Source organism: Cupressus sempervirens, chromosome 5, assembly GCF_028749045.1.
Source record: "Cupressus sempervirens isolate cs-2001-9-10 chromosome 5, ASM2874904v1, whole genome shotgun sequence".
Classification (NCBI taxonomy): domain Eukaryota; kingdom Viridiplantae; phylum Streptophyta; class Pinopsida; order Cupressales; family Cupressaceae; genus Cupressus; species Cupressus sempervirens.
Genome location: NC_143122.1, coordinates 881,852,202 through 881,864,333, shown reverse-complemented (window position 1 = coordinate 881,864,333; position 12,132 = coordinate 881,852,202).

Here is a 12,132-nt window from a genome sequence, read left to right as displayed (position 1 = left end):
CAAACATGTATATTCACAGAACACAGAATGAAAATACATACATCTCATCATTAAAATACTTGAATTACGAACAACAAGGTTTTCAAATTTAGCACATAGAGATCAGTTATGTTCCTCCATCAATTTTCTCGGCCAAAATATCTGCACACTCATTGCACACATCAGTAGTCCCGAAATTCACATGTACATATGTATATACGTATCAGAATTTCACATAAATTGGAACTACTTAATTCTTAACCATTAGAAATTTCTTAAATCAAAGTATCAATCCTACATTTACCGATTTCATCAACATGCATATACATAAAGCATTAAATGACAAACATCAATATATCTAAAAGTAACATCACATAACATGAAATAATATAATATGTTGTAAGCATCAGATAATGTCTTGACATCTCAAGTTGTGAGTATCAAAATGATAAAGTAAGATCTAAGGCTATGAAGGGTCAGGGTGAGGCCTCACAAATAGTACACATATTATGTATTTACACAATTGTATTTATTTTTCTAACAATCATGTGTTTGTGGAAGATCTCGACAGAAAAAAATTGTCTCATAAATATTTTCGTCTACATGTAATTCTCTTTTTCTCATAAGTATTTAATCTTCTTTTAGAAGTAATTAAAAATGTTTTTTCTAGTGATAGTGAAATTAGGCATATGTGTTGTCTTTTGTTGAGATTGAAAGCTAATGTAAATGTTTAATATGCAGTTAAGTATTGTAATCAGATTAGATATTTGAATAATAAAGATTTCCTTGCAAGATTGTTGATGTAGGCAAGTTTTGCCAAACAACTATAAACAATATGTTCTTATGTTTTATTTTTAAGTTTTCATTTTCACTTATCTCTCTCCTTGTTTCTATTTATAATTGGTATTAGAGCCAAGGTGAGGCTAGAGTAGAGATGGAAGAAGAAGCTAATTTTATCATTAATGAATTTCTTGGAAATTTGGGGTAGGTAGAAAATGAGGTTATTCTTGCAAAGAGAAAACAATCCACAATGTGCACTAGTAGGATGGTTGGAAAATTAAACATGACACTATATTAGAAGATTTAAAAGCCCTTAAATTTGGGGCTTAATGCAATTCTTGAGCACATGGGTACTCTTAAGAAATTTTTCATGGAAGAATTGTGAAAAAGGACAAGGGTCTAGACAAGACTTTAACATGCATGTTATTGGCATATTATAAAATTACTTCTCTTATTTTTGGTTTCAACCTTGATGACCCAAATGATTTTTCTTCCAAAATTTATAAGATGCTACAACTAGAGTACTTTTTAGACCAAGCAATGTTCTTAGTAGAAGAGGATGAAAGGGAAAAAAGTTTATTGTGGAATAATATGGAGGGTAAAAAGACGTGTCTAGCATGATAAAGGTTATAGTTGAATGAAAAATCTTGTATAGAAACCAAGAAGAAGATTAGGAGGCCAAATTTGTTCCTTATTTTATAGATGAGGAGGCACATAGTATGTTGATCTTCATCTTTTGAATATGAAAGAAGTCAAAGAGAACAAAGTGTGGGATCTCACAAGCAATTGAGCAATGTTGAACAATACTATAGTCTTCATGTTGACACATCAATGTTTTATTCACCCAATGTTGAATTAGGAGGACATGGTCACTCTTCTCAAGGGTTTGAAATTTGTGGTGGGCTTTAATCACAAAGTAGTGCTCTACCAAGTGTGTAACTCCTAGCTACAAATTGTGGCAACAAAATACACACCCATGATGATTTTGGTGGCTCAAAAATTCCCATGCTCAAATCTTGTGAAATTGAATTTTTAAATCTAATGGGCTCATGGTTGAGTGTGTGATTAGGGGAATTGATTGGGGCCTTATGCATAAGTTTTTACCTTTAAATTTTGAAGATGAGAATGATTATTTTCCATATATTGATACATATTCTTGTGATGAAGGCTAGGATAATATCTCTACAGATTCCAAAAAAGTGAGCAAGCTAAGAAAGAACAAAAATGTAAGATATCATGAAGGATGTTCAATATGCATAGCCAAGGACACACTACAACTCTTGTATATGGATGATGAGAATGCTAGTGAAGACCTTGAGATGAGGGTATTGTTGACTAGAGGAAGTTTGTTTCATTGGCATAAGTGAGAAAATTTAGAAAGTATATAACTCGTGGTGGTCTTAGATCAAAAAACCATAGGTCAAAGTTAACTCCTACAAATGGCTTTAGTTTGGACCATTCTCTCTACATAGAGGTTGTGGTGTCAAGAAAAATGGAATAAAATTTGATGTCTCTATTGTTATGTGGAGCCTAAATAGACTCAGAGGTTAATTTTTCCCTACTTAATTTGGCATGTTTCCCCACCAAATTTTACTATGGGGGTAGCAACCCCAAGATAGATTCAAGAGGTAACACCCCTTGCAAGGTTCTAGGGTAGAGCTCCAGGCATGCTTCCTATCATGATACAAGGTGGGGTCAAGGGGTAATGCCCAATAAGGGTTTTTAGGGGCAGCACCCTTGAAAGCTCAACTAACTTTATTATTGTACAAAAGGCATCAGTTACTATTTCTATATTGGACGGCTTATTCTAGCCCTAATTTTGTAAACAACAAAAAAATTGTATAAAATAGCTTAGGTATTATGATTTTGTAGCTTCTTGTAGTGGTATTGAGCTATAAGGGATTGCATATTATAATCAAGTTGTACTCACTAGATAATAAGATTATTACATTTTTTGTTTGATGGATGTATCCTAGGGATTGGGTGAACCACATTAAATATTTGTGTCATGTTTTCTCTTCTATATGCTTTATTATTTTTTAATATTGGATATGTTTGCATATAATTGCTATATATGCCACATTAATCCTATCAGTTTCATTTAAAGACATGAATTTTTAGAGAAGAAGTTTTATATAATTTTGACGTAACTTGGAGAAGATTCATTCAAAGTGTGTTGAAATGTAGTCTAGCAACTTTTAGATCTTCTCAAGGTCTCATTATTCTCTAAGATTTGAAATAGGAAGCAAGGGGATGCTAACGTACATGACTACACTAGTTAGACTTCATCAGAGAGATTCTTAGGATATGATGCCTAATAGTCATACTAATTGTTCATCTTCTTATGTATCTTTTGTTGAAGGCTAATGTGAATGTATAATATGTAGTCATGTACTATAATAATGTTATATATTTGAATAATAAAGAATACCTTACTAGAAACACATTTTGGGGTGAGTGGGGCAAAACTAGTCCTCCTTGGGGCACGCGCACACACACACACACACACACACCCATAACACATGTATATCAAGTAGATAGACTTGGGATGATCTCAATATCAAGACCATGGGGGTAACCCACAACCTCAAGCTTGACCAATACACCAAACATGATGGGCTATTCACGTATTATTATATTATAAATAGCTCAGTTTACTTTTGTTTGTATATATATCTTTGATATTATGGAATTGTGTTAAAATCTAAAGGAAACTATGAATATTTTGTTGGATGAACAATAAATCTTAAAGTTTTTTTCAATTTTATTTGTATTTGAAATCAAAGTAAGGAATCAGACATCACTATTTTTTTATTTAAAATTATTTAGTTTTGTATTTTAAAGTCTAGACAAGTTTTTGTATCACCAACTTGGGTGTATCTTTTTTAACATTTTGATCACATAATTAATTTTTATTTTTATCTAAGAAGCATGTATTTATAAAATATTCTAAATTTAATTTCTATAGAAATTAATGAAAGTGATTTTAATATTTAGTGTGATTAAATAATAGCTCTCTTGTAAATGGTTGCCTACAGTAACTTTTTTTCTTATAGGTAACCTACAATAAAATAACTTAGAATCCATCTTATTTGACAACAAAGATCCTAAGTAGGTAATTCTTCTTATATCATTTGTGATTCTTTAAGTTTTAACTTCTAATTTTAATTTCTATATTGAAGGCTTTACTTTTTTCAATATCAAGTTGTACATATTTTGCAACTTAAAAATAATAAGATCAAATTGTTAGAGAAATAAATCAAGAATATAACCATAAACTTTAATTGACTGTCTTTAAAAAAAAGGTACCATTTCATGATTTATGATTAAGATGCCTTTTTACGTGAAGCTATCAATATTTGAGTAAGATCTAAAATTATTTTGATTTTATTTTTGAACATAGAAAGTTGACAAGGATTTTATTCAAACTTCTTTTACATTAGAGAATGAGAAGATAGTAATTAGATTATTCAGTATTGGACTCTAAATTAGATATTTCATCATAGGGATTGTCAAGCTTAATATATTTAAGGTTGGTTTTTTCAATGTCTTCCCACAAGCCAACATGGTCCTCCTTCATAAATTGATCTATCCATTCATGTCCAAAGGGATATCCATCATGCAAAAAATACATCAGGAAGTCCATTTTTCTTCTAACAACAAATTTCCATTTGTTGAAATTCCTATACTCTTTGATAAATACAATAGGAAAGAGGGGAACATTATTTATTCCCAATGTATTAATATCATAATTAAATGGCCTAGAGATTATACAATATTCATTTATGTTGATCAATGCCCTTTCTAGATCACCTAAATACATGTTCTTGAAGATTGTTCTACACAAAAGATCTATACTAAACTATTTTGCTTCTACTGAATAGACCATAGCTATGAATATTGATGTGATATTAGTAGGAAATCTATATATAACTAAATTGAAGATGAAATCTTTACTTAATATATGGTAAACCACCATTGTAACAAGAAAATGGGTTGATAGTAACATATCTTTGATATTACTTGTTATAGGCCAATCGAAGGCAGTTTGAATTGGTAGCCCACGAAGCTTGATTATGGTTTTCATAAGTTATCCTAATATACTATGAGGTTATACACATGTATCTAGTTTCCAACTACCCTTCATATAATATTAAAACCAAAATTGATGGAATGTGAAGGGACAAAAACTCAAATGGTCTTGATTGATTGTGACTCCAAAATATGAAGAGTTAATGAGTATTATAATGATGAAATTGATAATATAAAATTCTAGTAGATTTACTCAAATTGATTTTATAGTTAGATTATCAAAGAGATAAATCATCTTCATACTTCCATACTAGGAACAATTAATGTATCTTGGAAATATAGTGTTACCATTTATATGTCAAATGCATGAAACTTAAGCAACATAAAAGGTATTAAAGAAAACCAATTTGAGATACCTAGAGCCAAACTTATTTTTACACTATATCAATCTAAAATCATTCCTGAAAAATTCTACATATTAAATATTAAAAATAGAAAGAATGAAAAAGCTTAAGCACACTCATTTTCTGAATAGGAAAAGCTCAAGAATGAGAGAGAAAAAGCCATACACAAGAAATATTTTAGTGGATATCATTATGTTTGGGAAAAAATTTCTCAAACATATTATGCCCCTTGAAATGTTATTCCTAGAATACAGATCGAAGAAGAAAGACCAAAGAAACAAAAATGACTAGTCAAGGGAGAAAAACAAGGGGGGAGCTAGATACTTACTATTCAGAATCTGTAGAAGAGACAAAGATAAAGAGATTTTAACCATTAGATGAGTTAAAATAAATACTAAATCAAGAAATTACATTCTCTATAAAAAAATGAAGATAACATAAGGATGAACACATAAGACCACCAAAAAATTGGAAAAAAGCCAAAATAGAAAGGATAATAGGTTGAAAAAGAAGGCAATAGGAGAAATAAAATCATGGAAAGAAGAAGAATCCAAATTTAAGATTAGCTAATAGGTTTTAAAGATAGATCACTAGAAAGCCTAAAAATATTCTATGATAGGTCATGATGACTATTCATTTGAGGAAATAAAATTTTGAGCCTATAGATACTAATAACTAAAGTGATCAACATGAATAATTGTCAATGAATACTTATTTTAACCCAATTTATATAGTGCTAAAATCTATTAAGTGATTCAAATAAGGTCCAATAAAATATTCTACAAATTTCCAAGATTAAAGAACTGAATAATCTATTCCTCACACTTAGATAATTAAGTTAATTGGAAGGCAAAAGCCCTAATTATATAATTTTAGAATACACTTATATTCAAAATTATTACCATATTTATTTTCTTTCTTTATATCTGCTGATAAAGAGTTGAAAGCCACTAGACCCTAAATTTATAAATTAGGATATCACATATAATTTTTTTAATTTGGTAATCGAAAATTGAATCAATCTTAATCTTACCCTATTAGAACTAGATTATTTTTCACAAACCTAAGGAAATGTAACTTCAAAATTATTTTTGAAAATGAAGATCAGACCAATTTCTATCAATCAAATCTTATTGATTTATTCTATCAAATAATAAATTCCTATTTAATACATTAATTCACTCAAGAAAATTTCTAAATTTCTAAAATGAAGAACATGGCCATTAAAATTTTTCATATCATGGAAAAACTGAAGCCTCGTTATAGAAGTTATATGAGAATTAAACTCAAAGTTATATTATAACTATATTTATATTCAATTATACTTTCAATAGAGAATACAAACTAGTTTTCATATACAAAATATCTAACCAAAACAATAAAGCTTCCTTATAAACACTCTTAAAGATATTGTTCTTATAAAAGGAAAAGAACATTATAAAACCTAGAAACCCTAATATTTATAGTATCTAACCTCCTAGGACCTACTCTTAGAAACCTACCAAGATAATTGCATAATATAGACTAAGAACTAACTTTACATTACTGAGTTAGATTAGTTTATAAGTCCAAATATATAATTTGTAATTTGAAACTATCAAAGTCCCTTTGAAATTTAGGAAAACCAAAAAAACCTAATGTAAAGAATCCTTCACATGTCCTTTTGTCACAAAAATAAAATCTTCATCAGTATCTTCACTATTGACCACTTTCCCTGAACCATATGTTGCTTCTTCCTTAGCCTTCTTCAGATTGCTTGATGTTTTCAATCTTTAAAGAATGAAAGGGAAAGCATTATGATCATCATCCATTAATAATGGAGGGTCAAATTTAGCCTTGTTGAAGATTGGAAGAAGCCGAAAATTCTTTATTTCTTTGACTATATTACACCATCACAACAAAAAGTAAACATTTGGTTCTATTTCAGGACAAACCCTATCAAATAAATTTTGGTCTCTTATAGTTAAAACTAGACATTTAGGAACCTTTACCCATTTAATATTCCCTATAGGATAGTCCATATACTCCTCATGATATGGAATTTCCATCTTATGGTTGGTATTAAAGACAACTTGATGTAAACCTTTCATCCATGTAGGATTAAAAATAGTTTCACAGAGCTTCACCATATCCGATTAGGTAGCTCCAAATCTCAAGGAAATTGATATAAAGTACCCAATGATTTCAATATTTTTCCTTCATGAATTAATATAGTTGAATTCCTTTTACCCTAATGTTTTTCCTACCATAAACTGAACTATATCATCTTAGAGTTGGTGAATTCTACTTCATCTTTTTGGTTTCATTGAACCTAGAAAGGCCATAGTTCAACTATCATACTAATGGAAGAGAAAAATACTAGTTTCCATGGCTCAAAACTATAGTTATAGATAATATAAAAAAATTCCAAAATACAGTTTTTACTCCACCAAACATCAAGATACCATTAAAGTAGGACACTTAAAGGAGGAGACAATTTAGTAAGAAGGACATCTAATAACTAATAATATTTTATTATACTAAAAAAATACCTCAAATTGATCATAGGATTTGGAAATATGTATTTGATATTGATAGGTGTTATTTATTACACATAAAGAGAATAATATTTAATAATGAATGACTCTAAATGAGTTAAAAAAATATTACAGTGAAAGGCTGATGATTTCCAAAATGAACTGTAATTATTCTCATCCTAGATATTTTATCGAGCTTTGTTTGGTATTAATGAAACCCTACTCTCTTATGATTATCTGGGCATGTGTAAGATCATAGTAAGCCAAACTATACCCTTTAGTGGTAGTGTAAAATCAACAAATCAAGTTTATGTCAACTTGACACGTAATTTTGTACTAGATATGAAGATTACACTAAAAAAATTTAGAAATAGAATCTGTAGGAAATTGAATGCAGTTTCTAAACTACTAGGTATTATCTATAAATAATTTAATTTGATTGGTAAGTATTCATATTTTAATATAGTCTTACAAAAATTTTAGGACAAAAAAAAGAAGTGTATGCCTAACCTCCTTAATCATAATTAAATGATAATATTACTTTTATTAGATATTAGATATCACAAGTAGACTCTTTCATAGATGTGACACATATTTTTGGGTATTTTTATTTTAAAGAAATAATTAATTATGATTTTTTTGCTACAAGATTATTAGGGAAAAAAACGTTTGTGTCTAACCACCTTAACTAATTCAAAGCATTTCCAAATTTGATTATTATTTTTAATTTTGTTAGGCAAAACATAGAATGTGACACATCTTTCAGATTACAAAAATGTTTTATGATTTTAAAGTTATAGCTATTTTTCAATAAGTATGTAAATCAGCATCTTATAGATCTTCATTTAAAAATAAGTAATAAATAATTATCGAACTAATATCTTGACAACAATTATATCACTGTAAAGTTGAGAACATCCTTTACATACCCTTTTTGGTCTCAATGAATTCCATTAGATTATAAGTCATTAGATACCTCATAGAAGTCTAGAACACCCCTAAACATTACAAATTCATTTTTTTTAGTTGACCAAGGAGGCTTGGATTATTACCAAGCCTAATCAGATACTTGATATATTGGGTGTACGATATATCGGTATATTGGATACTTGATAGCCTCCTACCCAAATATGTCAAAGAACATGAAAAATGGATGATGTGGATTTAAAGCTAAGGAGTGGTCCTGATTATCTCCTCCATGATCCATGTGATTTCAATGTTGTGTATCTTTTATTGTTACAAATGAGGCCCCAATCAAAAAATAATATATACTCTTTTTAAATACAAACTGTGATATTTAATAAATATAGTTTAAATAAGGTATATATTGATAATATATTATATTATACATAGTATAGTATATTATAGTATAATATATTTTATTATACATAGTATACCATTATATGATATGATATGATATATATAGGATATTCAACCCATATTATATAAAGGGGCATATGTTGTCATAAAATGTGTTGAAATGGGTCATAGGTTATCCTATAATCCCTTTTGACCCATATGAACAAATCAAATAGGTCCCTACATGTCCTAGGACTCGTAGGATGTATGTTTTCATGAAATGTGTCGAAAGGCATCATATGCTTTTCTATGAACCCTTTTGACCCATATGAACAAATGAAATAGGTCCCTAGGGGACCTAGGACCCTTAGGGACATATGTTGTCATGAAATATATCAAAAGAGGTCATAGAGTATCCTTTGATCCCTTTCAACCCATATGAACAAATGAAATATCCCTATAGGGGTCATAGGACCCCTAGGGACATATTTTATCATGACATGTGTTGAAAGGGATCATAGGGTATCTATGACCCCTTTTGACCTATATGAACAATTATAATATGTAACTAGGGGTCCTAGGATCCTTAAGGACATATGTTATAATTAAATGTGTTGAAAAGGGTCATAGGGTATCCTATGACCCCTTTTTACCCATATGAACAATTGTAATATGTCCCTAGGGATATATGTTTTCATGAAATGTGTCAAAAGGGATCATAGCTTATCATATGGCCCCTTTTGACCCATAAGAACAAATAAAATATATCTCCCTATGGATCCTAGGAACCCGAGGGACATACATTGCCATCAAATATATCAAAAGGGGTCATAGGGTATGCTATGACACCTTTTGACCCACATGACTAGGATCCCTGTAGACATATTTTGTCATGAAATGTGTCAAAAGAATCGATGATCCCTTTTGACCAATATGAACAAATAAAATATTTCCCTTGGGGTCCTAGGACCCCTAGGGACATGTTATTATGAAATGTGTCAAAAGGGGTCATAAAGAATATTATGACCCATTTCAACCCATATGAAAAAATGAAATATGTCCCTAGGGATCCTTGGCCCCCTAGGAAAATATGTCATCATGAAATGTGTTAAAAGAGGTCATAGGTTATGCTATGACCCCTTTTGACAAATATGATAAAATTAAATATGTCCCTAGGGGTCCTAGGACCCCTAAGAACATATTTTGTCATGAAATATGCCAAAAGGAGTCATAGGATATCCTACGACCCCTTTCAACCCATATGAACAATTATAATATGTCCCTAGGGGTTTGAGGACACCTAGAAACAATTTGTGCTTGAAGATAGAAGGAGGTAAAGGCATTTTACTAGCTAAATTTTTTGTTGATGATATCATATTTGGAGGTCAAAATACATTATGTAAGACATTTGCAAATGAAATGAAGAAAGAATTTGAGATGTCTATGTTTGGAGAAATCAAGTTCTTTGTTGGTTTGCAAGTATATCAGATGAAATATGGTATATACATTACTTAGTCTAAGTATCTGAAGGAAATATTGAAAACATTTGGTTTGGAGGATTCAAGACCAGTTAGCACTCCTATAGTGATAAAACATAAACTATCAAAGACTGATAGTTCTACTAAAGTGAATCAAACATTGTATAGGTCTATGATTGGCAAGTTACAATATGTAGTACATACAAGACCTAACAATGCATTAGCTATTGGGATTATTGCAAGATTTTCTACAAATCCTAAGGAAAACTATTTGATGGTTGATAAGAGAATTATGAGATATCTAAAAGAAAAAAAAAGATTATAGTCTATACTACAAGAAAAATGACAAATTTGAGTTAAGAGCCTATAAAAATGATGATTGGGCTAGAAACATTGATAACAAAAAGAGTACAAGCAGTGGAGGATTTTTCTTAGGAAAGATATTGGTCAGTTGGACTGGTAAGAAACAAATATGTATATCTTAGTCTATTGTTTAAGCTGAATTTTTGGTTGCTGAAGTAAATTGTACAAATGTGGTATGGATCAAACAACTACTTAAAGGAATGAAGGAGGAAATTATTGAACCTCTAGTATTTTATTGTGATAATACAAGTGCTATAAACATATCAAAGAACCTTGTGATGCACACAAAGACAAAGAACATTGCAATCAAGTATAATTACTTGAGAGAGTTGGTTCAAGACAAAGAAGTGAGAATGGAATATGTGAATACAAAAGAACATATAGCTGATATATTCACAAAATATTTACCTAAGGATGCACATGAATATCTTAGAAGTAAACTAGGGGTGATACCCCTATCCAAAGCTACTTAAGAAGCATCAGTAGTGCCCTACATCAACTAAGATGAATGTTGTGTTTTACAACTTGATGTAGTGGATCTTACTTTAGGAGCTGCCTAAAGTAATGAAGGAGTTGAATTAGAAGATTTATAGTCACATACAAGGTGATAGAGGGAGAACCTAAATTGACTATATTTGCCTATAAATATCACAAGTCTTTGGCATTGTTTTCAAAGAGGGTTATATAAGTGTTGTCTAGGGTGGAGTTTGATTAGTCCCCAAGTGGGAGATTGTTATTTTTTGGTGACTAATCAAAGAAGTATTTTGCAATTTTTTTTTTGATCATATTCTATTAATCCTTATTTAGATAGGTATATTGTAACCCTAAAGTGGGAATATATTATATAAGATAGCTTAGGGTTAAGAATTATTAAGAATGTGATGTATAATGAGATAGGTCATTCTTGTGGTGATGTTGAGCTATAAGGGTTTGTACTATAATCAATGGATAATTAGAAAGGTCAGATGGCTATGTAAGTAGATGTAGCCCAAGTTTTGGGTGAACCATGTTAAATCTGTGTGTTAGTTGTGTTTTATGGTTTTCTTCTTTTGTTTCTACATTTAAATGTTTATTCATAGATTATTCTAGATTTTTTGAATCCAAACAATAAGTAGAGGGAAATTTAAGCATAAATAACCTACAAGTGGGAGATATAGAGAGAGATACACTAAAGAGTGAGATAATTATCTAATAAGGGAGATTGATAAAGGTTACATTACCTAATAGAGAGGAGGGATATGTACTTTAATAGACGGAGAAATTTCAAAGATATTATTCTCT